The 23,443-nt window shown below is 42.4% G+C and overlaps 1 long non-coding RNA gene and 7 other non-coding genes across 8 annotated transcripts; 5 read left to right on the plus strand and 3 right to left on the minus strand.

Annotated features, from left to right (window-relative positions):
* Positions 1 to 2,245: 2,245 nt before the first annotated feature.
* TRNAH-GUG (transfer RNA histidin (anticodon GUG)) lies at positions 2,246 to 2,317 on the plus strand. Its single transcript has one exon. It is a non-coding gene; the product is annotated as a tRNA-His (tRNA).
* Positions 2,318 to 7,276: 4,959 nt separating this feature from the next.
* TRNAH-GUG (transfer RNA histidin (anticodon GUG)) lies at positions 7,277 to 7,348 on the plus strand. Its single transcript has one exon. It is a non-coding gene; the product is annotated as a tRNA-His (tRNA).
* Positions 7,349 to 7,784: 436 nt separating this feature from the next.
* TRNAM-CAU (transfer RNA methionine (anticodon CAU)) lies at positions 7,785 to 7,857 on the minus strand. Its single transcript has one exon. It is a non-coding gene; the product is annotated as a tRNA-Met (tRNA).
* Positions 7,858 to 16,058: 8,201 nt separating this feature from the next.
* Positions 16,059 to 18,870, minus strand: LOC141165335 (uncharacterized). Its single transcript, XR_012251143.1, has 4 exons — positions 18,772 to 18,870; positions 18,450 to 18,571; positions 18,053 to 18,163; positions 16,059 to 16,266 (listed from the first exon to the last, which is right to left on the minus strand). It is a non-coding gene; the product is annotated as an uncharacterized lncRNA (long non-coding RNA).
* Positions 16,389 to 16,460, plus strand: TRNAH-GUG (transfer RNA histidin (anticodon GUG)). The gene has a single exon. It is a non-coding gene; the product is annotated as a tRNA-His (tRNA).
* A 75-nt stretch (positions 18,871 to 18,945) lies between the features above and the next one.
* TRNAE-UUC (transfer RNA glutamic acid (anticodon UUC)) lies at positions 18,946 to 19,017 on the plus strand. The gene has a single exon. It is a non-coding gene; the product is annotated as a tRNA-Glu (tRNA).
* A 260-nt stretch (positions 19,018 to 19,277) lies between these two features.
* Positions 19,278 to 19,350, minus strand: TRNAM-CAU (transfer RNA methionine (anticodon CAU)). The gene has a single exon. It is a non-coding gene; the product is annotated as a tRNA-Met (tRNA).
* A 563-nt stretch (positions 19,351 to 19,913) lies between these two features.
* TRNAE-UUC (transfer RNA glutamic acid (anticodon UUC)) lies at positions 19,914 to 19,985 on the plus strand. The gene has a single exon. It is a non-coding gene; the product is annotated as a tRNA-Glu (tRNA).
* Positions 19,986 to 23,443: the final 3,458 nt, after the last annotated feature.

Raw genomic sequence — 23,443 nt, forward strand, 5'->3', positions numbered from 1 at the left:
TATTGGGAGCAGTAGGGGACACGAGGATCAGTACTGGGAGCAGTGGGGGACACAAGGATCAGTACTTGGAGCAGTGGGGGACACAAGGATTAGTACAGGGAGCAGTGGGGGTTACAAGCATCAGTATTGGGAGCAGTAGGAGACACGAGGATCAGTACAGGGAGCAGTGGGGGACACAAGTATCAGTACTGGGAGCAGTTGGGGACACGAGTATCAGTACTGGGAGCAGTGGGGATCACAAGGATCAGTACAGGGAGCAGTGGGGGTCACAAGGATCAGTACTGGGAGCAGTGGGGGGGTCACAAAGATCACTACTGGGAGCAGTGGCGGACACGAGTATCAGTACTGAGAGCAGTGGGGGACACAAGGATCACTACTGGGAGCAGTGGGGGCCACGACTATCTGTGTGAGGACCAATTATTTTTAATCTCTTTATTAAAGACCCTGTGGATGGGATTGAGAGTAAAGTGTCAATCTTTGTTGATAACCCAAAACTATGTAGGATAATAAAAACTGAGCATGATCATATAATATTGCAAAACGATCTGGATAAGATATCTGCATGGGTAAACACATTGTATGCATACCAACTTATAGTCCAGTTCATTTCTTTTGGTTTTTACTTTGTTTTTTTTGCACTATGTGCAAATAAAGGCGTGGCGTAGCTTTGCTTTGAGCTGGATCCACATTACATTTATATAGCTAGGGATGACTGGGTGTTCAACAGTTAGGGCCTTGGTCCTGCTCGGCCCTTATTCACATTTACGTCATTTGACATGATAAGGTTTTAATACTAGAGGTTAGGACCGTCCCTAGTAGTGTCACCTTGACATGGTGGGATGACTTGTAAGTTTTTGTTTTATCAAAACAATATTAACTAAGTACCCTAAGTGATTTTCATGCACTATTGCTATTTATTTACTTACTGCAGGGTATTTGCTCAGGTTGTTTTTTTCTTAGGTCTTGGCAGATGAGACTAAATGTACAGTAATGCAACATGGCCAGAGGAATCCCATTGCTGTGTATACATTAAATGGACACATTTATCAGGGATTAATGAACAGGAGAAGGACTTGGGTATTCTGGTTAAAAGTAAGCTGAGCAGCAGTACTCAATGTCAGGCAGCAGCTGGAAAAGCAAACAAGATTTTCAGGTGTGTAAATAAAGAGATAAAATCCAGTGATCTCAATGTATTATCACCCCTCTATAAATCACTTGTAACTTTGTAAGACTACATCTATCATACGAGATCCAGTTTTTGGCTCCACCTTTTAAAAAGAATATTTGAAAATGAAAATCAGTTCAAAGGCGGCACCTAGATTATTACAAGGGATGGAGGCCTCTCATATGATGAGCGGTTAAAAAAGTTGTTCTTGCTTAGCTTAGAAGAAAAGACGCCTCAGAGGAGATCTCATTTAGATGTATAAATATATGTGTGGTCAGTACAAAGGACTGGCACATGACTTATTCCTTCCAAAGACCATACTAAGAACTAGGGGGCCACTCATTACAGGTGGAAAAAAGGTGATTCCGTCACCTAAACAAGAAAGGGTTCTCTACAGTTAGAGCAGTCAGTCATACTGTGGAGTGCCCAACAGCAAGTAGTAATAATGGAAGACACTATAACAACATTTATAAAAGGGCCGAAGGCTTTTCTTACAACAAATGGCATTGTGGGTAATAAATAATGTAGTGATAGAATGTATAACTGGTGAAGAAAGTTTGAACTTGATGGAGCCTTGTCTGTTTTCATCCTATTTAACTATGTAACTAAATTATGTAACCAAGCGATTCCTATTAGCGTACCAAAAAATATTTACTTTACTTACAAATTAACAATGATAAAAAATGGTTCTTAATGGGTTAGTCTCAAGTTCTTAAATTACTTTAATTACTTAGATATCATGAAAATATGCAAGTTTGCAATTTACTTGCTTTCGCTATCTGCTATTCTTCTCCTTCAATGACAGCTTTTATCTTTTATAGTGTACAGCTGGTTTCCAGAAGAGGAGTTAACTCTTAACATCCCAATCAGCTATGTCCAGCCCATTGATTTCTGCACAGCAGTTATCTGCTCACCTCCCTTTTAGCTTCTGAAGAGATGCTGTTATAAATCTTGCAAAATCACCAGCAACCAGACCATTGTGTGGCTAATAGAAAATCCTCTTCACAAAGCAGTCTACAGGGTGAGGTCATTGGAAAGACAGATAGTAAGTGCCCTTTAGCGTGACCTTACTTGCAGTCAGCCGTGATCGTATAGTGGTTAGTACTCTGCGTTGTGGCCGCAGCAACCCCGGTTCGAATCCGGGTCACGGCATTTTTTTTTTATTATTATTTATTTTTTGTTCTCTAAAATTTAGAAAAATCAGAAGTAACACTCAGGGCAAAACTACTGTACATGAAAATGTGGCGGAACAATGCACAATTGAATTTTGTTTTTTATAAAGTGGTAATTTGTATTTTTAAATTAATATTTATTTTTGCTTCATTTAGTGTAAATCCGAAAATTATTATTGCATCGGCGCTAATAAAACTCAAGCAAATATTTTTATAGTGTAGCATCATCATGATGCGCTATATTACATGTCATGGTGGTGCAATGACTACAGGAAAAAAACAGGGGACCAAAATGTCATGGAAGGAGTTTTTAAGGGGAATGAAACCCCCCTTAAATAAAATGGCATCTTGCCCCGTGTGAGGATCAAACTCACGACCTTCAGATTATGAGACTGACGCGCTACCTACTGCGCTAACGAGGCAGTTGAGCATTTTGGTAATCTGACCCCAAATGGACAATGTGGTGGTGGTGGGGGAGACAGGTGGTGGGGGAGAAAGGGGGTTATCACCATCATCATGTGCTTTAACCCCTTCAATCCAAGGTAATTTTTGTTTTTTTTCGTGTTTCCTTGCCTTCTTCCCAGAACTATAACTTTTTAATCGTCCTTCGACATAGCCATACGAGGGCTTGTTTCTGGTGTTTAGAGTTGTAATCTTGAGAAATTTCTTTTAGTTAGTAATAATAATATAATGTACAGATAAATGGGGGACAAATATTCCATTTGGGATGAAATTATAAGAAAATGGAATTGTGCCATGAATTTTTGGGTTATGATGGCGTTTATTGTGCTTTTATTTTGGATGGAGCTCCATGTTTTTGCGTGGAGAGCTGACGTTTTTACTGACACCTGTTTGGGGACACATATGATATTTTGATTCCTTTTTATTTCATTTTTTGAGAGAGATGCGGGGTCCAAAAATGTCATTTCTGGCATTGCAATGTTTTTCTCCATACGGCGTTTATAGCACTGGATAGTTACTTTTAGATTTTGATAAATCAGACTTTTACAGACGTGGATATGTTTATTTTTTACATTGCGTCCGTTTGTGCTATTGGGTTAAAAGGAAACGGTCAGGACTTCGGTCAGGAGTCACCAGCCTAATTAGACAGCTGAGATGGAAAAAAAATGCAAACTTAAATTGAATTTGTAAGTAAGAGCAATCCCCCAAATCACATATTTGGGAATGCAGGTCTTTGAAATGTAATTACATCAACACCTTTATATCTTTGGTTTTTATTAAGTTGCCTAATAATTCGGCACAGTAATAGTTACCTGCACAAACAGATATCCTCCGAAGATAGCCAAATCTAAAAAAAGCCCACTTCAACTTCCAAAAATATTAAGCTTGGATATTTATGAGTCTTTTGGGTTGATTGAGAACATAGTTGTTGATCAATAATAAAAATAATCCTCTAAAATACAACTTGCCTAATAATTCTGCACACAGTGTATACACAGAACTCCTGTGTATAATGTCACTGGTGATCCCTGTATATTCAGGGCTGTATTTGGTGTTCATGCTGCCCTAGGCACTTTTAAGGGGTTGTCCACTACTATTAATAATTGGCCATTCTATTTTTATGTTGAAAAGAAGTATCTTTTTAAATACCTTGCTTTGCAGCTACTACCTGTGAGTGGCGCTATCACTGGTTGCTCACAGGCATTACGTGACCCCCGACTGCAGCCGGCTCTGACATCCACTGATGTCACGTCAAGTTCCATCTGCAGCTGGGCGTGACTCAGTGCTGCATTCCATGGTGGATGCTGGGCTGTGGGCGAGGTTACCCCGCGCATCACACCCAGCATCCACCGCGCACTCTCCCTCTCCTTAATCATTGGGAAAGTGCGCCGTGGATGCTGGGTGTGACGCGCGGGGTAACCCCACTCACAACCCAGCATCCACCGCGGGGACCGTGTCACTGATGTCACGCCTCACTTGCCGTGACATCAGCGGCGGATCACGTGATGCCTATGAGTGGCCAAGGATAGTGCCACTTACAGGCAGTAACTGCAAAGCAAGGTATTTACAAAGAAACTTATTTTCAACATAAAAATAGAAAGGCCAGATATTAAAAGTAGTGGACAACCCCTTTAAGTTTTCACGTCCCACTGGTAAGTCAGACTAAGGGTACGTGCACACGACATCTTTTTCAGGTGGATCCGCTCCATTACCCATCTGAAAAAAATGCTAAATAAACTCTAAAAATACTGAATATATGCGCTGCAGTGTAAAAGTTTCTTGCTGATCATATGTTCAGTCTTTTGAGCTTCTTTTAGCTGCTTCAGGTTTCCAAACATGCAAATTGGTTGAACGAAGTGACCCGACCATTCCTCAAGAGACTTAAACTTGGAAGCTGCTATTTTATTTCATAGAATTAAATTAAAAACTGGTCACCAAAAGATGTCGGAAGAGATGACTGAAACAAAGCAAAAAAAGTAGTTTTAGCACAAAAGATGCCGGCGTGTTCTGCAGAGTCTTCTGCCTGAAAAACTCATTAAATTCACTGTAGTCTAAATAACATTGTGCGCCCATATCCTTTAGATAGTAGTTAAGCCCTCCCGTACACAGAATAAAATTGTTCGAATCCCCCAATATCGACACGTATTGACTGGTGACAGTCTAATATGTATGAGTGCTCCTGACTGATGATGTCCGGGATGATAAGGATCCAGCATGTCTAATTTAGGGCTGAAGATCCTTATGTTCTCTAAATGATAAGCCCACAGAGATGCCAGGCAGCAGCTATCTTATAGAGAACACAGAAGCGATTGGAAAAGTGAGCACTCCTATATATGAGAAAGTTGGGGCGAGATAGCCGCTAGCCGAATAATTAGACAACTGTCTATAATGTATGGGGCATTAGTTAAACACTTGTTCAGCTGACAAATACAAATTCAGATGCCTATATTATCATTCCTGCATCCTGAACCTATAATGATCAAGTATCATGTCTAAAAAATTAAAGATTACAAGATCTACATTGATAATTCACCAGAACCACCACAGCTACATTACCATAACCATTATCAGCACATAAATACATTACCGGAACCACCGTCAGTACATGACTACATCACCTTAACAATCATCAGTGCAGAAATAAAGCACCAGAACCACTGCCAATAGATAAATATATCACCAAGATTAGTACAGTGACCACTTGCAATGTCAGGTTAGCCCCCAGTTACACACTTATATCACATGAAACTGCAACTCCCAGTATGTCCTTAACAATGGCAAGGAGATGATTGAGTTGTTGTTACCAACCATCATCAAACTACGGACCATATAGGAACCACAGTACTGATTAGTTGCAGGCCAAGACACTAGTAAACATTTAAAGAGTAACTTAAAGAGGTGGTCCGAAGGCAAAGTAATTTTCATTGTATATCCTTATATATTTAGTGCCATATTCTAGACTATTTTCAAATATACTTCTATTAAAAATTCCCTATCCTTCCTTAACTACACTATCTAACTAACTGCTTTTCTTTCTTTTTTTATACTTCCTTTTTGATGATGCTTCGTTTGAGAATCCCAGTGCATGCTGGAATACTCAAAAGAAGCGTCATCAGGGGGTAGAGGCTGCAGAAGTGACCGCAGCCTCTTCCCCTCCCTGAAATCAAGTGTCATCAGTGACGTCCATTTCAGGGGCTGAGCTAGTCCATGGGCGCTGTGCACTGCGTAATATGCACAATGACAGCGCGCCTCTGTTGCAGGCTAATATCAGTGGTAATGAGCCTGCAACAGAGTGATTTCTGAATACATGAATGCAGAGACCAGTATCTCCCCCGCAAGAGACGTCACTGGCGAGGGCCTGGATGGAGTCTCAAGGGGCTCCAAAAATTTTTCCAGTATGGGGCCCTGAAATTCTTGGTGGCAGCCCTGTTTCCGGGTGTATGAAAAGAGAGATAAAATCCAGTGACCTCAATGTACTATCACCCCTCTATAAATCACTTGTAAGACTACATCTAGAATTTGGGATCCAGTTTTGAACGCCACACTTTAAAAAGAATATTTGGAAGTGAGAATCAGTTCAAAGGCTGCAACTAGATTATTACATGGGAATGAAAGGCCTCTCGTATGATGAGAGGTTAGAAAAGTTGGGCTTGTTTAGCTTAGAAAAAAGACGCCTCAGAGGAGATCTGATTTATATGTATGAATAGATGTGTGGTCAAAACAAAGGACTAGTACATGACTTATTCCTTCTAAAAAACATTCTAAGAACCTGGGGACATTCATTAAATGTGGAGGAAAGGCGATTCCTGTAGATATCTAGGAAAGGATTCTTTACAGTTAGAGCTATAACTGCATTAATAAAAGGGGCAAAGGTTTTTCTAACAACAAATGGCATTGTGGGTAATAAATAATCTAGTGATAAAATGTATAACTGGTGGAGAAACATTGAACTTGATGGAGCCATGTCTGTTTTCAACATATATAACTATGTTACTATATTATGTAACCCTGCTATTGCTATTAGCGTACCAAAAATATATACTTACAAATGAACAATGATAAAAAATGGTCCTTAAAGGGGTATTCTCAAGTTCTTAAATTACTTTAATTAGACATCATGAAAATAAGCAAGTTTGCAATTTACTTTTTCTATCTGCTATCATTCTCCTTCAATGAGAGCTTTTATCCTTTTTAGTGTACAGCTGGTTTCCATGGAGCTTGGCCAGTACATTCCAGGAGAGGAGTTAACTCTTAACATCCCAATCGGCTATGTCCAGCCCATTGATTTCTGCACAGCAGTTATCTGCTCACCTCCCTTTTAGCTTCTGAAGAGATGCTGTTATAAGTCTTGCAAAATCACCAGCAACCAGACCATTGTGTGGCTAATAGAAAATCCTCTTCACAAAGCAGTCTACAGGGTGAGGTCATTGGAAAGACAGATAGTAAGTGCCCTTTAGCGTGACCTTACTTGCAGTCAGCCGTGATCGTATAGTGGTTAGTACTCTGCGTTGTGGCCGCAGCAACCCCGGTTCGAATCCGGGTCACGGCATTTTTTTTTTTCTTCTTATATATTTTAATTATTTTATTGTTCTCTAAAATGTAGAAAATCAGAAGTAACACTCTCGGCAAAACTACTGTGCATGAAAATGTGGCGAAACAATGCACAATTGAATTTTGTTAAGTGGTCATTTCGGTGCATGGGTATGGTATTTTTTTTATTAATTTTTTTTATAGTTTCATTTAGATTCAATCAGAAAATTATTATCGCATCGGCGCTGATAAAAGTCAAGAAAACATGATCGTAATGTACCGTCAGCTATTGGCCAAAATATATTTAAGGTAGAAAAGTTAGTAGATCCCATAATCGTTATGCGCTAAGCAACATGTCATGGTCGTGCAATGATAATAGGAAACAGAGGAGCAAAATGTCACAGAAAGAGTTTTTTAGGAAAGATGAAAACTCCCATTAAATAAAAATGCAAGTTTGCCCCGTGTGAGGATCGAACTCACGACCTTCAGATTATGAGACTGACGCGCTACCTACTGCGCTAACGAGGCAAGTTGTACAGTTTGGTTATCTGACCGCAAATGTGCAATGTGGTGGTGGGGGAGACAGGTGGTACTCTTAAGGGGGGACTATCACCAGGGGGTTGTCATCTTTTTTAACCCCTTCAATCAGGTGTGATTTTTGTTTTTTCATATTTCTTTGCCTTTTTCCCAGTACAATAACTTTTTAATCATCCTTCGACATAGCCATACGAGGGCTTGTTTTTGGTGTTTAGAGTTGTTTCTTTAACTTTATAATAATAATATAATGTAGAGATAAATGGGGGGGGGATCCATTTTGGGTTTGTTATGATGGCATTTATTGTGCGGTAAAAATGACCTGGCAACATGATTTTTCAGGTCAGTACCTTTACAGCAATATCAAACATATATATTTTTTATATTAGAGGTTAAAACCCCCCCGAAATTTGTAAAAGAAAAAATAATTTCTCTCGCTATTTTTATAGACCCGTAACTTTCATTTTCGATGGAGCTCCTTGTTTTTTAGCGTGAAGAGTTGACATTTTTACCGATGCCAGTTCTGGACACATATGATGTTTTGATTGCTTTTTATTTCATTTTTTGAGAGAGATGCGGGGTCCAAAAATGGCATTTTTGGCATTGCAATGTTTTTCTCTATACAGCGTTTATATGAAGATATTATAATTAAAAATGCGGATAGGGGGGGTAGTTATAATGGATAGGGAATGGTATCTAAATGAGGGCAAAAGAATTTTGGATGACAAGGAGTATTATCAAAAATTAGACTCCAACCTGTCCATAACGATATTTTTGAATTATAATGGACTGGTAAAAAGAGCTTGGGAAAAAGGAATTCTAAATAGGAATGAGAAGAAGTTCCTAGACATCCCCAGATATAGGGTTCCTTTTTTCTATTTTCTTCCAAAACTGCACAAAAGTGAAACAAACCCCCCTGGCCGCCCTATTATATAGGGCATTAACTCCATAACCGCTAATCTTTCCCACTATGTAGATCTTTGTCTTCAAAAATTTGTAGTAAATCTTGAATCCTATCTGAAGGATTCATCCGAACTGATTAAGTTAATGAAAGATTTACCTTCCCTGAAGGACTGTCTATTTTTAACATTAGAAGTCGCCTCACTCTATAGCATCATTACCCATGATTTGGGTTTGAAAGCTGTAGATGTATTTTTAAGTGGTGATACTTCCATGCCGGAAGAACAACGAACCTTTATTTCGACAGCAATTGATTTTATACTGAAAAATAATGTTTTCACTTTTGATGTTGTGATGTACCGACAGGTAAGGGTCTGCGCGATGGGGATGAGATTCGCACCCAGTTATGCAAACCTGTATATGGGTTTGTTTGAGTCCATCTTCATCGCGCAGTCCCGCCTGGCTGGTGGTCACATCAAATTTTATCTCCGTTTTATTCATTATCTCTTCCTGATTTGGAGTGGGTCTGAAACTACGGCTTTAGATTTTAGAAATGAGCTCAATAGGAAGCTATGTCCAGCACTTCCATCCATTTTCTTGACCTCCACATCAAAGTCGATGTCCTGGGGAGAGTGTCCACGTCAACGCATTTCAAAGCAGTTGATGTCAACAGTTACCTTAGGTTTGATAGTGGACACCTCCCCAGTTGGATTAAGAACATACCGTACGGACAGTACTGGAGAATTCGCAAAAACTGTTCTTCATCTCGGGACTTCGTCCTGGAATCCCGGATCTTGAAGCACAGATTTTTACAGAAAGGGTACCCAAAAAAGCTGCTTGAAGATGCATTTAGGAGAACCCAGTCTTCATCACAAGATTCCTGCATCTCCAAAAAAAAATTTGACCCAAAATGATGTCAGTGAAAGAAAATTAAGGGATTTAAGTTTAATAACCACTTACATTCAATCCCGTGTAAGGGTATGTGCACACGATGCAGAAATGCTCAGGATTTTTTCCTGAGCGTTTCTGCATCTCTCTGGCAGGAAAAAACGCATGCGGATTGTACATGCGGTTTCCTGCCAGGGACATGCGGAAATGAAGCGGTCTTCACTTTCATTTCCGCATGCGGGTTGACAAGCGCTTCCCAAGCGATTTTAGCATCACTTGGAAAGTGCTTGTCAACTTCACACTATATAAATCCATGCAACCGGCATGGATTTATATAGTGTGTGATGTCAAAAAATAAAAAATAAATCTATACGTTACCATCTGATGGCCCCCGGTGTCCTGCTTCATCGGTCCCGGCTGCCGGCAGTGAAGACTGTAGGACCTTCCGACGTCAGCGTCACGTGACCCGTCACATGACTCTGACGTCAGCGAAGGTCCTTCATTCAACCACGAAGTGCGCGGGAAGCCGGCAGGATGCAGCGCGGGCCGTCAGAAGGTGAGGATATATATATTTTTTATTTTATTCTTTTTTTTTTAATGGTACCTGGGTCTGGATGAGAGTCCTCTCATCCACACCCGGGTACCATCCGCACATTAGACCGCATGAAAAGCGCATCAACATATACAGTGATGCGGATTCCATGCGTTCTAATGCAAGTCAATGGCGGCAAAAGAGCAGCGTTTCCGCAAAATTAATTGACATGCTGCGGATTTTTGACCGCAGCGTTTACGCTGCAGAAAAATCCGCATCATGGGCACAGCACATGCGGATTTCCATTGGGGAACATTGCTTCCCTTCTACCATGCGTTTTTCATGCGTTTCCGCGGCGTTTACGCAACTGCAAAAACGCCGCGGAAACGCATGAAAAACGCATCGTGTGAACTCAGCCTAAAAGTTCAAAAATTGTTGGAAAAATATTGGTTTATCTTAAAGGCCGACCCCTTTTTGTCAAAACAGTTGCCGAATAGACCCAGTATTATATATATAGAAGAAATCGCAATCTGAAAAGCATGGTTGCGCCGAGTAATAGTGAGGTAAAAGAAAAAAATGAGGGATTAAGCTGCATACAGGAGGCCTTGGGCTGTTCTGCATGTAATACTCCCAAGTGCTTGTGTTGCAGAATAATCATAAATGGTACCACAACTTTCCAATCTCAAACCACAGGTGAAAGTTTTACTATTAATTGCAGGGTTGACTGTCAGTCCATGTATGTAGTTTATTTGTTACAATGTCCTTGTGGACTGCAGTACGTGGTCCGCAACATCCAGACGGTACATGCTAGGTTAAACAAACTCCGTCAGAACATACGGAATGGATTCTTACAACACAGTGTGTCCAAACATTATTGTTTGGTCCATCAAAAAGGTCCCTCAAAACTAAAATTGATTGTTATTGATTTTAGTATCTGCAAAAATTCTGAATCGCTACAGTACGTTAATAAAGAGAGAGAACTTTTGGATTTTTAAGCTCGGTACATTGAGTCCTGAGGGTCTCAATCTAACCATCGAAAACGTAGCGAAATAACATACACAGAGTTGATATGGAATCCCAATGGTCCCGTATGATCAGATTTTAGTGTTTTTCTAAAGGGATTTTTTTACAAATTTTTTTTTTTATATATACTTTAATATATGTTCAATATCGGTTTAACGTACTATAGGTCGTCTGTAAGGTAAAACATGGTTTTATGGATATCCTCCGATTTGTTTTTGTTGTTTACTTGTGAGGTTGGATTTATTTTAATTTTATTTTAACATTTTTATCATATTTCTTATCATTGTGCTTGTTATATCTTTCATGTTTTTATAGGTGTGTCTCCTGAATTTATATTTTATTTTATTTGGCCTTTTTTTAACACATCTAGGATAATTTAACGATTGTATATGTTCCATTTTATTAGTCTGTATAGTTACTGTTAGTTTCCAGCGTTTCCTGCAGTAATTAGGAATGCCAAGGGTTAAATGACATCACTAAATGGCTATTCTTGTCCCTATAAATGGCCACTTACCTCTCTTGTCTGTAAACCCCACCTGAGAAAGACAGCATGCCGCAGTCGAAACGCGTAGTGATTGTGTAATAAACAGGTCTGTATAACATCTCCTCTCTGAGAGTCTCCTTGCTACCTAGCACTCCTTTCCTGACCACAAATTGTTTGTTTCAAAATTTGCCTTTCCCAACCTTGGGATTGTGTCTGGAGCTGCTTGGAGCTGTTAGTGAGCTCTCAAGAGCCTTCCAGGACCTTAACTGATGTTTATCCGGTAACGCGGACGTCAGGTGACCGGGACTCTGTACCACGTGACCTCACCGGAAAGGAGGACGGGGCAGTGGTCCTGCAGCAGCCCGAAGCCCCTTAATATCGTGCCGTTGCCGGTGCTGTGCAAGGGTGCACAACCCCACCAAGTGAGTGAATAATCCCCCACCTCACAACACATTTCCCCACTAGACCACAGGGAACTTCTCAGGGTGCGCCTCTCTGCTTTTTGTATTACATCATTTCCTTGCCTGGCACCTGACTTCACACATGTAGTAAACTATCAATCAAGCTAAAGAGGCTGGTGATAGACAGTGAAAAAAGGTCGGGAAGAAGAGGCTGGGGAAGTGCTTTTTCAGGTTTACAGCAACTATTGCCTCATTTAAATAATTCTTCAGGAATGCAGCAACTGATAAAAGATATTAAGGTGTTGATTGATTTACATTTCAAAGACCTACACCCTCATATTTGCAGTTTGGAGGTGGTTGTTTTTACTGACAGATTCTCTTTAAACAGATTCTCCAAGATTGTAATAGAATGGCCCCCCTTCATGTTATTCAAATGGCAGCCATCCTAGCCACGTGCCAGGACAGGTTGCATTCTGAAGAAACACAGCTCCCAAGACCTGTGTCTCAACTGATAGAGGAGCTGTATCATAAGCACACATAACAGATCTGCCTGAGAACGTCTGTAACAGGAGACAAAATAAATCTTCTTGGCTGTCTGAGTATGGAGTACTGAGATTGTAGAAAAAAAATCATTTGTGCTCAGTCCGCCGAGGAGAATTTTTATTTCTTCCCCTGTCACAGCCTTTCTCTGACAGCTTACCAGATTGGGTGCTTATGATGCTGCTCCTCCTCTGTCCGTTGAGACACAGGTTCCAGAAGCTTTGCTTCTTGACATTGCAACCTAATACGTAACTAGGATGGACTGCAGTTTCAAATCCGTAATGTTTTATTTAGTTCTTGAAAAACCCTTTAAACATATCTTCCTGGAAGAAAGTAAATATTTCAGTGCTGAGACAATCAACATAAAATCTTTATGTAAATGAAGATGAAAGTGAACTGAGATCGGGGCGAGTTTTGACAAGTGGATCAATCCTCTGCATTGTTCCCTGTCTATTCAGCTCTGCTATGTCTTCTGTGGTGTAGAAGTTTTCTCAGCAATTGAGAATCGATTTGATTAAAACTTGTCTTTTACCAAAGTACTCAGCCATGTAATTAGTTTTGTGACCCCAAATCTCCTGACAGGTTCCATTTAAAGGGGTTGTCCGGGATTCAAGCATTGATAGCTCATCCTTAACATAGGTCAACAATGTCTGATCGGTAGGGGACCAGTGCTGGTGACAGCTGGAACATCTCAGTTAAACAACTGCATAGTGGCTGCGGCCGGGTACTGCACATCCACTTTCTATATAGTTGACGGACCTGTGCTGCACAGCTACGTAACTGAGGGACAGGAAACAGAGTCTTTTGTAAATGGTACATTTTTAAATGGTATAAAAAGTCGGCAGTGGAGACCACAAATATCTGTGCTGAGAGCAGTGGAGGCCACAAAAATCCTTACCAGGAGCATTGTGGGCTACAAGGATCAGTGTTGAGAGCAGTAGGGTCACAAGGATCCATACAGAGAGCAGTGGGGGCTACAAGAATCCTTACCGGGAGCAGTGGGGGCCACAAGGATCAGTACTGCGAGCAGTGGGGGTCACAAGGATCAGTACTGGGAGCAGTGGACACAAGAATTAGTACTGGGAGCAGTGGGGCCACAAGGATCAGTACTGGGAGCAGTGGGATCACAGGGATCCATACAGAGAGCAGTGGAGGCCACAATAGTCCATCCCTGGAGCATTGGGTGCCACAAGGATCCGTACTGTGAGCACCCTAATGCAGTGGTCGGCAAACTTTTTTGCACCAGGGACCGGCTTTAAGCAAGACCAGTTTTCAATGGCCCGGTGGGGGTGGGGGCGGGGCTTTGGTCATATGTGGGTGGGGTTATGGAGGGGTGGAGCTTAGTGCATACTTATCATATAATTATGACATTTATAATGAGAATGTGATTCAACTTACCATAGGTTCAGAATGAGTGGGAGCACCAGGCTTGTTTCCCTGGATCAGTGGGAGCACTGGGCTTGTTTTCCTGCAACAAGACGGTCCCATCTAGGTCCCATCTGATGATGATGACCACTACTGCTGCTACTGGACACAGCCACTGCTGCTATGAATTTTCACTGTTATTTGCTTTTTTCACTTTAACCAGAAAATCTGCTGCTGGGCCGCACGACACCAGAACACAGCTACAGGAGTCATAAGGGTGGGACACCTGACGTCATATCTAGCTGCCCATTAGAATCCAGAGCCCCTCCTCCTCCAACTCGCAGCTAGCAGGAGGGGAAGGAGCGCTGGACACACATGACCTGCTTGTCCCTGCTCCTGCCTGAGCACATTCTGCGAGTAGGGCCGCATGGCTAATTATCTATTCACTGCCAGTCCCTCCTCCTCTTTTCTTATAGGCTACTGATCACATGCTGGCTTTCTCCCTGCTGATCCTCTACAACTGTCAGCGGCGCCTCGGACTGGCTGAAAAACCCCAACGGCCCGGTCCTGGTCCGCGGACCGGCGGTTGGGGACCTCTGCCCTAATGGACCAATCTTTTTTAATCTCTTTATTAATGACTTGTGGATGGGATTGAGAGTAAAGTGTCAGTCTTTGCTGATGACACAAAACTATGTAGAATAATAAAAACTGACCATGATCATATAATATTACAAAAGGATCTGGATCAGATATCTGCATGGGCAAACATGTTTCATGCATACCAACTTATATTTCAGTTCATTTAATTCGATTTTTGCTTTAGTTTTTTTGCACGCTGTGTAAATAAGGGTATGACCTCCCTTTTATTTGAGCTGGACATTACGTTTAAATAACTTTCCGTGGCTAGGCGTCTAATAGTCATTTGACATATGGCAAAGCTTTAATACTAGGAGGGAAGGACTGTCCCGAATAGGGTCACCTTGACGTGGTGGGATGGCTTTTACATTTTTTTGATCAAAATAATGTTAACTAAGTACCCTATGTTATTTTCATGCACTATTGCTATTTATTAATATACTGGAGGGTATTTGCTTATTTTATTTTTTATCTTAGGTTTTGCCAGATGAGGCTTAATGTTGATAAATGTAGAGTAATGCACCACGACCGGAGTAATCCCATTGCTGTATGTACATTGAATGGACACATTTATCAGGGATTGCAGAGCAGGAGAAGGACTTGGGTATTCTGGTTACAAGTAAGCTGAGCAGCAGCACTCAATGTCAGGCAGCAGCTGGAAAAGCAAACAAGATTTTCGGGTGTATAAAAAAAGAGATAAAATACAGTGACCCCAAAGTATTATCATCCCTCTATAAATCACTTGTAAGACTACATCTAGAATATGGGATTCCAGTTTTGGGCTCCACATTTTAAAAAGAATATTTGGAAGTGAGAATCAGTTCAAAGTTGGAAACTAGACTATAAAAGAGATGGAAGTCATCTCATATGGAAAAGGTTGGAAAAGTTGAATCTGTTTAGCTTAGAAAAAAAGACTCCTCAGAGGGGATCTCATTTACATGTACACATATACTGTATGTGTGGGCAGTACAAAGGACTAGCACATGACTTATTCCTTCCAAAGACCATACTAAGGACAAGGGGACATTCATTATGTGAGGAGGAAATGTTATTCCTGCAGCTAGATAGGAAAGAATTCTTTACAGTTAGAGCAGTCAGACTGTGGAATGCCAATCACAAGAGCTAGTGATGGAAGACACTATAACAACATTTATAAAAGGGCCGAAGGCTTTCTTTCAACAAGTGGTACTGTGGGTAATAAATGGATGATGGAGCTATGTCTGTTTTCATCCTATTTAACTATGTAACTAAATTATGTAACCAAGGAATTCCTATTAGCATACCAAAAAATATTTACTTTACTTACAAATTAACAATGATAAAAAAAATTGTCCGGGTATTCTCAATTTTTTAAATTACTTTAATTAGTTAGACATAATGAAAATAAGCAAGTTTGCAATTTACTTGCTTTCGCTATCTGTTGTTATTCTCATTCAATGACAGCTTTTATCTTTTATAGTGTACAGCTGGTTTTCATGAAGCTTGGCTAGTACAAACAGAGGAGTTAACTCTTAAGATCCCAATCAGCTCTGTCCAGCCCATTGATTTCTGCACAGCAGTTATCTGCTCACCTCCCTTTTAGCTTCTGAAGAGATGCTGTTATTAGTAGTCTTGCAAAATCACCAGCAACCAGTCTAATAGAAAAATAGAAAAAAAACAGGCAAATAGAAAAACCCCTCAACAAAGCAGTCTACATAGTGAGGTCATTGGAAAGACAGATAGTAAGTGCCCTTTAGTGTAACCTTGTTTGCAGTCAGCCGTGATCGTATAGTGGTTAGTACTCTGTGTTGTGGCCGCAGCAACCCCGGTTCGAATCCGGGTCACGGCATTTTTTTTTTCTTATTATTTATTTTTTTATTCTCTAAAATCAGAAAATAACACTCTCGTTAAAACTACTGTGCGAAAATGTGGCGGAACAATGCACAATTGAATTTTGATTTTTTACAAAGTGGTCATTTGTGTTAATGGACATGGTATTTTTAAATAAATTTTTATTTTTGCTTTATTTAGATTAAATCCTAAAGTTATTATCGCATCGGCGCTGATAAAAATCAAGAAAATATTATCGTAGTGTAGAATCGTCTAGTGGCCAAAATATAGTTAATGTAGACATGTAGTAGATCCCACCATCGTGATGCGCTATATTACATGTCATGGTGGTGCAATGACAACAGGAAAAAACAGGTGAGCAAAATGGCACGAAAAGAGTTTTAAGAGAGAATGAAACCCAACGCAATCTGAAAAGCATGGTTGCGCCGAGTAATAGTGAGGTAAAAGAAAAAAATGAGGGATTAAGCTGCATACAGGAGGCCTTGGGCTGTTCTGCATGTAATACTCCCAAGTGCTTGTGTTGCAGAATAATCATAAATGGTACCACAACTTTCCAATCTCAAACCACAGGTGAAAGTTTTACTATTAATTGCAGGGTTGACTGTCAGTCCATGTATGTAGTTTATTTGTTACAATGTCCTTGTGGACTGCAGTACGTGGTCCGCAACATCCAGACGGTACATGCTAGGTTAAACAAACTCCGTCAGAACATACGGAATGGATTCTTACAACACAGTGTGTCCAAACATTATTGTTTGGTCCATCAAAAAGGTCCCTCAAAACTAAAATTGATTGTTATTGATTTTAGTATCTGCAAAAATTCTGAATCGCTACAGTACATTAATAAAGAGAGAGAACTTTTGGATTTTTAAGCTCGGTACATTGAGTCCTGAGGGTCTCAATCTAACCATCGAAAACGTAGCGAAATAACATACACAGAGTTGATATGGAATCCCAATGGTCCCGTATGATCAGATTTTAGTGTTTTTCTAAAGGGATTTTTTTACAAATTTTTTTTTTTATATATACTTTAATATATGTTCAATATCGGTTTAACGTACTATAGGTCGTCTGTAAGGTAAAACATGGTTTTATGGATATCCTCCGATTTGTTTTTGTTGTTTACTTGTGAGGTTGGATTTATTTTAATTTTATTTTAACATTTTTATCATATTTCTTATCATTGTGCTTGTTATATCTTTCATGTTTTTATAGGTGTGTCTCCTGAATTTATATTTTATTTTATTTGGCCTTTTTTTAACACATCTAGGATAATTTAACGATTGTATATGTTCCATTTTATTAGTCTGTATAGTTACTGTTAGTTTCCAGCGTTTCCTGCAGTAATTAGGAATGCCAAGGGTTAAATGACATCACTAAATGGCTATTCTTGTCCCTATAAATGGCCACTTCCCTCTCTTGTCTGTAAACCCCACCTGAGAAAGACAGCATGCCGCAGTCGAAACGCTGCAGCAAATCCCCAACGTGTGGGTTTTGTATGTGGATATAATGCAGATTTCACTTAAAGACGTTCTCCACATACCTTTAATTGCTTAAAACTGTGTAGTGTAAGGGCGGTTATGTACTCACAGATCGCCATCTTCCCTGGTTTCCAGCGCCACAGGCGGCTCCTGACTGTGTGCACATATCCTTAGGGTGGAGAGCATTTAGTTGGCGCCACTCACCGGTCTTTACCGAGATCTGAGGGCAGAAGTCATGTCATTGCCGGCTGCAGCACTCAGATCACTGTAGTTACAGGTGAGCATTGGGTATCGGCGTGACTTCATCCAGCTGTAAGTACACATCACTGGATGAAGTCACAACCGCAGAGCTGTAGCCTAAACCTGGTCACCGGTAATTACTGGTATCAATCATATAATTGTGGCAGCAGCGCTCAGATCCCAGTAATGAGCGGTGAGCACAGGTCGGGGCACCAAATTCAATCAGTGACATATACTCACCGCTGGATGAAGTCACCGCCACATACCTGGAGCCCGTACCTGGGGCAGTCGACAGTCCAGGAGGTAGGTTCATCGTTCCACCGCAGTCTCCTATGACCTGTGGCTGCCATATTTGTTGTGTATAAGTGTCCTTCTCTGCCACAAGCAACTAAAAATGGTAGCCGGGTAAAAAAAAAAAAAGTAATAAAAAATACACCAGTATTAAATAGTCAGAAATACATTTTTACATTTTTAACATAAATTCCACACAAAAAAAAAAAATCATGACACATTCCCTTTAACAAACAGCATTACTGAGCCCCAGTGAGTGGGATTCATGTCACACCCCGAAGACTGTTCTTCCCTTACATAATGGGGCAGCAGAACAGACAGGAGCTGAACATTCCCATAGACGAGCACCGTCCTGAGCACTGCACAGCTCTCAGCGGCTCCTCCACAATAACTCTCTGATTGACTAATAAGTATCATGTGATCTCTCCTTCATACTTCTAGTACACACATTCCACTGCAGCTCTCACGCAGTCCCATATGGTCTAGCGGTTAGGATTCCTGGTTTTCACCCAGGCGGCCCGGGTTCGACTCCCGGTATGGGAATGTCAAATTTTTATTTATTTTATTATTTCCAAAGTGATTGTAATAAATAATAGAATCAGCTTGTATTCTTATACATTTTACCAAAGAAATTATTATATAGTAGAATAATTATGAGATGCATTTTATGATATTGTAATTCATTCTCTGTGTATGCAAAAAAAATATTATGTGATCATCGCACCAATTATATCTGTGAAGTCATTATGAATAGTAAATAAATATATAGACTAGAAAATAAAAATCCACCTAAATAAAACATGTGCCCCGTGTGAGGATCGAACTCACGACCTTCAGATTATGAGACTGACGCGCTACCTACTGCGCTAACGAGGCAACTGGTAAATTGAGAGTGATATAATCTGTAGTGCTCTAATCAGAAGGTCCTATTACAGGGGAAGAGCAGTCAGGGACTTCTCATTGCTGGGAACATCGGTGCTGATTACAATGTTACAACCAACCATGTGAAGGGAGTGTCAGAATATATGTATATATACATATATATACACACATATATATATACATACATGCAAAAAGTATATTTTTATCTATTATTAATTTTATTTTTACTATGATTTTATTATTTTCATATATTATAAAGTATTATTATATTTTAATATTTTTTTTTCATTATTATATAATTTATTACTAATATTAGTATTTAGTATTTTAATATTTATTTTTGTATATTTTTATGTATATTATATTGATAAATCTTTTTATCGTCATATATATATACACACACACACGCAGAAAAAAAACGATTTATCAATATTGTATATCTATATACATATATTTATGAAAATAAATAGAAATAAACACACACATCTACACAGGGTACTTTTTGTTGTTGTTTTTTATCCATTAGTGTCAGAATGTGCAGGCTGTCACCCAACAATTCCCATATGGTCTAGCGGTTAGGATTCCTGGTTTTCACCCAGGCGGCCCGGGTTCGACTCCCGGTATGGGAAGAAGTTCCTTTTCCTTTTCTTTTTCTTTTTTTATTACTGCTCCTGCAATAAACCATTATATAACAATATAATAATAATATATAATAAAACAACAATAAACATTATATAACAGCCGGACAGTAAAATCAGCGAGCACATAGCTGAAAATGTTATATTGGGGTCAAGACATGGAGTGCTCTTAATAGTTTCTCCTGTGTGTGTGTTAGACATTCACAAACTTTTGGTTTTAATATTACATTACACCAAGATGGTATTTTATCGCACTTCATGGATGCCACTGTTACAGAGGTGTTGTGTCTATGACTATTATTATGTGTGCACAGGGTCGGTCTGGGCTGGCGGGATATCGGGAATTTTCCCGGTGGGCCCCGCCCCCTGCTGCAGAGGAGAGGGGGGAGAAGAGAGCAAAAAAAAAAATCCTGCGGTTTTAAGGGGCACGGGCCCTTTAAAAGCGCAGGCACAGTGTATGCAGGGACGCGCGCACGCGGCGTTCATTACCTGAACCACCGCGGCACACGTCCCAGTGAGGCAGCTGAAGTTGCGCGTCTCCCTTCGCCGGCCGGCGTGTGATGTCATCGTCATGCGCCTGCTGTGAAGGAGGCGCGCAACTCAGGAGAAGGAGGACACCGCACGGGAGCGCAGGAAGGTAAGAGGTGTGTGTGTGTAATGGTCTGGGCCCCTGGCTGGACACACAAGGGGTTAGCCGACTGGACACAAAAGGGGGGGTCCTGGCTGGACACACGGGGGAACCCTGGCTGGACACACAAGGGGGGCCCAGCTGGACACACAAGGGGGGCCCAGCTGGACACAAAAGGGGGGTACTGTCTGGACACACAAGGGGGGAACCCTGGCTGGACACACAAGGGGGGAACCCTGGCTGGACACACAAGGGGGAACCCTGGCTGGGCACACAAGGGGGAACCCTGGCTGGACACACAAGGGGGGCCCGGCTGGACACACAAGGGGGGTACTGTCTGGACACATAAGGGGGGAACCCTGGCTGGACACACGAGGGGGAACCCCAGCTGGACACACGAGGGGGGGCCAAGCTGGACACACGAGGGGGGGCCAAGCTGGACACACGAGGGGGGGCCAAGCTGGACACACGAGGGGGGCCAAGCTGAACACACAAGGGGGGAGCCCTGGCTGGATACACGAGGCGGGAGCCCTGGCTTGATACACAAGGGGGGCCCTGGCTGGACACACAAGGGGGAACCCTGGCTGGACACACAAGGGGGTGGCCTTGGCTGGACACACAAAGGGAGGCCCTGGTTGAATACACAAGGGGGAGCCCTGGCTGGACACACAAGGGGGGACCCTGGCTGGACCCAGGCAAAGGGGGGTGGGCAGGATGGGTATATGGGGGGCAGGCTGGACACATGGAAGCCAGGATGGATATATGGGGAGCAGGCTGGACACATGGAGGTCAGGATGGATATATGGGGGGCCATGCTGGACACATGGAGGCCAGGATGGATACATGGGGGAGGGCAGGCTCGACACATGGAGGCCAGAATGGATATATGGGGGGGGGGCAGGCTGGACTCATGGAGGCCAGGATGGATATATGGGGGGCAGGCTGGACATATGGAGGACAGGATGGATATATGGGGGGCAGGCTGGACATATGGAGGACAGGATGGATATATGGGGGGGCAGGCTGGACACATGGAGGCCAGGATGGATATATGGAGGGGGCAGGCTGGACACATGGAGGCCAGGATGGGTATATGGGGGGGGCAGGCTGGACTCATGGAGGCCAGGATGGATATATGGGGGGGGCAGGCTGGACTCATGTAGGCCAGGATGGATATATGGGAGGGGGCAGGCTGGACACATGGAGGCCAGGATGGATCTATGGGGGGGGCAGGCTGAACACATGGAGGACAGGATGGATCTATGGGAGGGGCAGGCTGAACACATGGAGGCCAGGATGGATATATGGGGGGGGGGGAGGCTGAACACATGGAGGCCAGGATGGATATGTAGGGGGAGCAGGCTCGATACACGTGGGCTAACATAAATATATGGAGGGGCACGCTGGATATATGGGGGGTGTCAGGATGGATATATGCAGGGGGTAAGGGCAGGATGGATATATGAGGAGGCAGGCTGGACATATGGAGGCCAGGATGGATATGTAGGGGGAGCAGGCTGGACACATGAAGGCCAGGATGGATATATGGGGGAGCAGGCTGGACACATGGAGTCCAGGATGGATATATGGGGGAGCAGGCTGGACACATGGAGGCCAGGATGGGTATATGGGGGCAGGCTGGACACATGGAGGCCAGGATGGATATGTAGGGGGAGCAGGCTGGACACATGGAGGCCAGGATGGATATATGGGTGGGGCAGGCTGGACACGGAGTCCAGGATGGATATATGGGGGGGTGTCAGGATGGATATATGCAGGGGGGAAGGGCAGGCTGGACATATGGAGGCCAGGATGGATATGTAGGGGGAGCAGGTTGGACACATGGAGGCCAGGATGGATATATGGGGGAGCAGGCTGGACACATGGAGTCCAGGATGGATATATGGGGGAGCAGGCTGGACACATGGAGGCCAGGATGGGTATATGGGGGGCAGGCTGGACACATGGAGGCCAGGATGGATATGTAGGGGGAGCAGGCTGGACACATGGAGGCCAGGATGGATATATGGGTGGGGCAGGCTGGACACGGAGTCCAGGATGGATATATGGGGGGTGTCAGGATGGATATATGCAGGGGGGAAGGGCAGGATGGATATATGGGGGGGGAGGCTGGACGCATGGAGTCCAGGATGGATATATGGGGGGGCAGGCTGGAAACATGGAGGCAAGGATGGATATGTGGGGGGGGCAGGCTGGCCACATGGGGGGCTAGGATGGGTATATGGGAGGGGGCAGGCTCGATACATGTGTGCTAGGATAAATATATGGAGGGGTCACACTGGACAAATGAGGGCCAGAAGGGATATATGCAGGGGGGTGTCAGGATGGATACATGGAGTCAAGGATGGATATATGGGGGGTGCAGGCTGGAAACATGGAGGCAAGGATGGATATGTGAGGGGGGGCAGGCTGGCCACATGGGGGGCTTGGATGGATATATGGGGGGGAGGGCAGGCTTGATACATGTGGGCTAGGATAAATATATGGAGAGGCCACCCTGGACATATGGGGGCCAGAAGGGACATATGGGGGTGCCTGGCTGGACAAGGGACTTAATTACTGTTTGGGGGCCAGATTGAGGAACATACTTTATTAGTTTATGGTGGCCAGTGGGGAACATTATTACTTTAGATTCCAATTATTATTATTACATTATTACTTCTGTAATATAATTTACTTTTTAGGAAACTGTTTTCCATGGGATGGGACAAAAGAGGAGTCCTGTTACTGTGCAGGATGGCACTATGTTGCTTTTTTTCTTCAACTGGTATCGTGTAGAAGTCGGGGGAGGGGGGGGGGA

This window comes from Phyllobates terribilis, unplaced genomic scaffold, assembly GCF_046119375.1.
Source record: "Phyllobates terribilis strain yellow unplaced genomic scaffold, ASM4611937v1 Scaffold_11__3_contigs__length_659146591, whole genome shotgun sequence".
NCBI lineage: Eukaryota > Metazoa > Chordata > Amphibia > Anura > Dendrobatidae > Phyllobates > Phyllobates terribilis.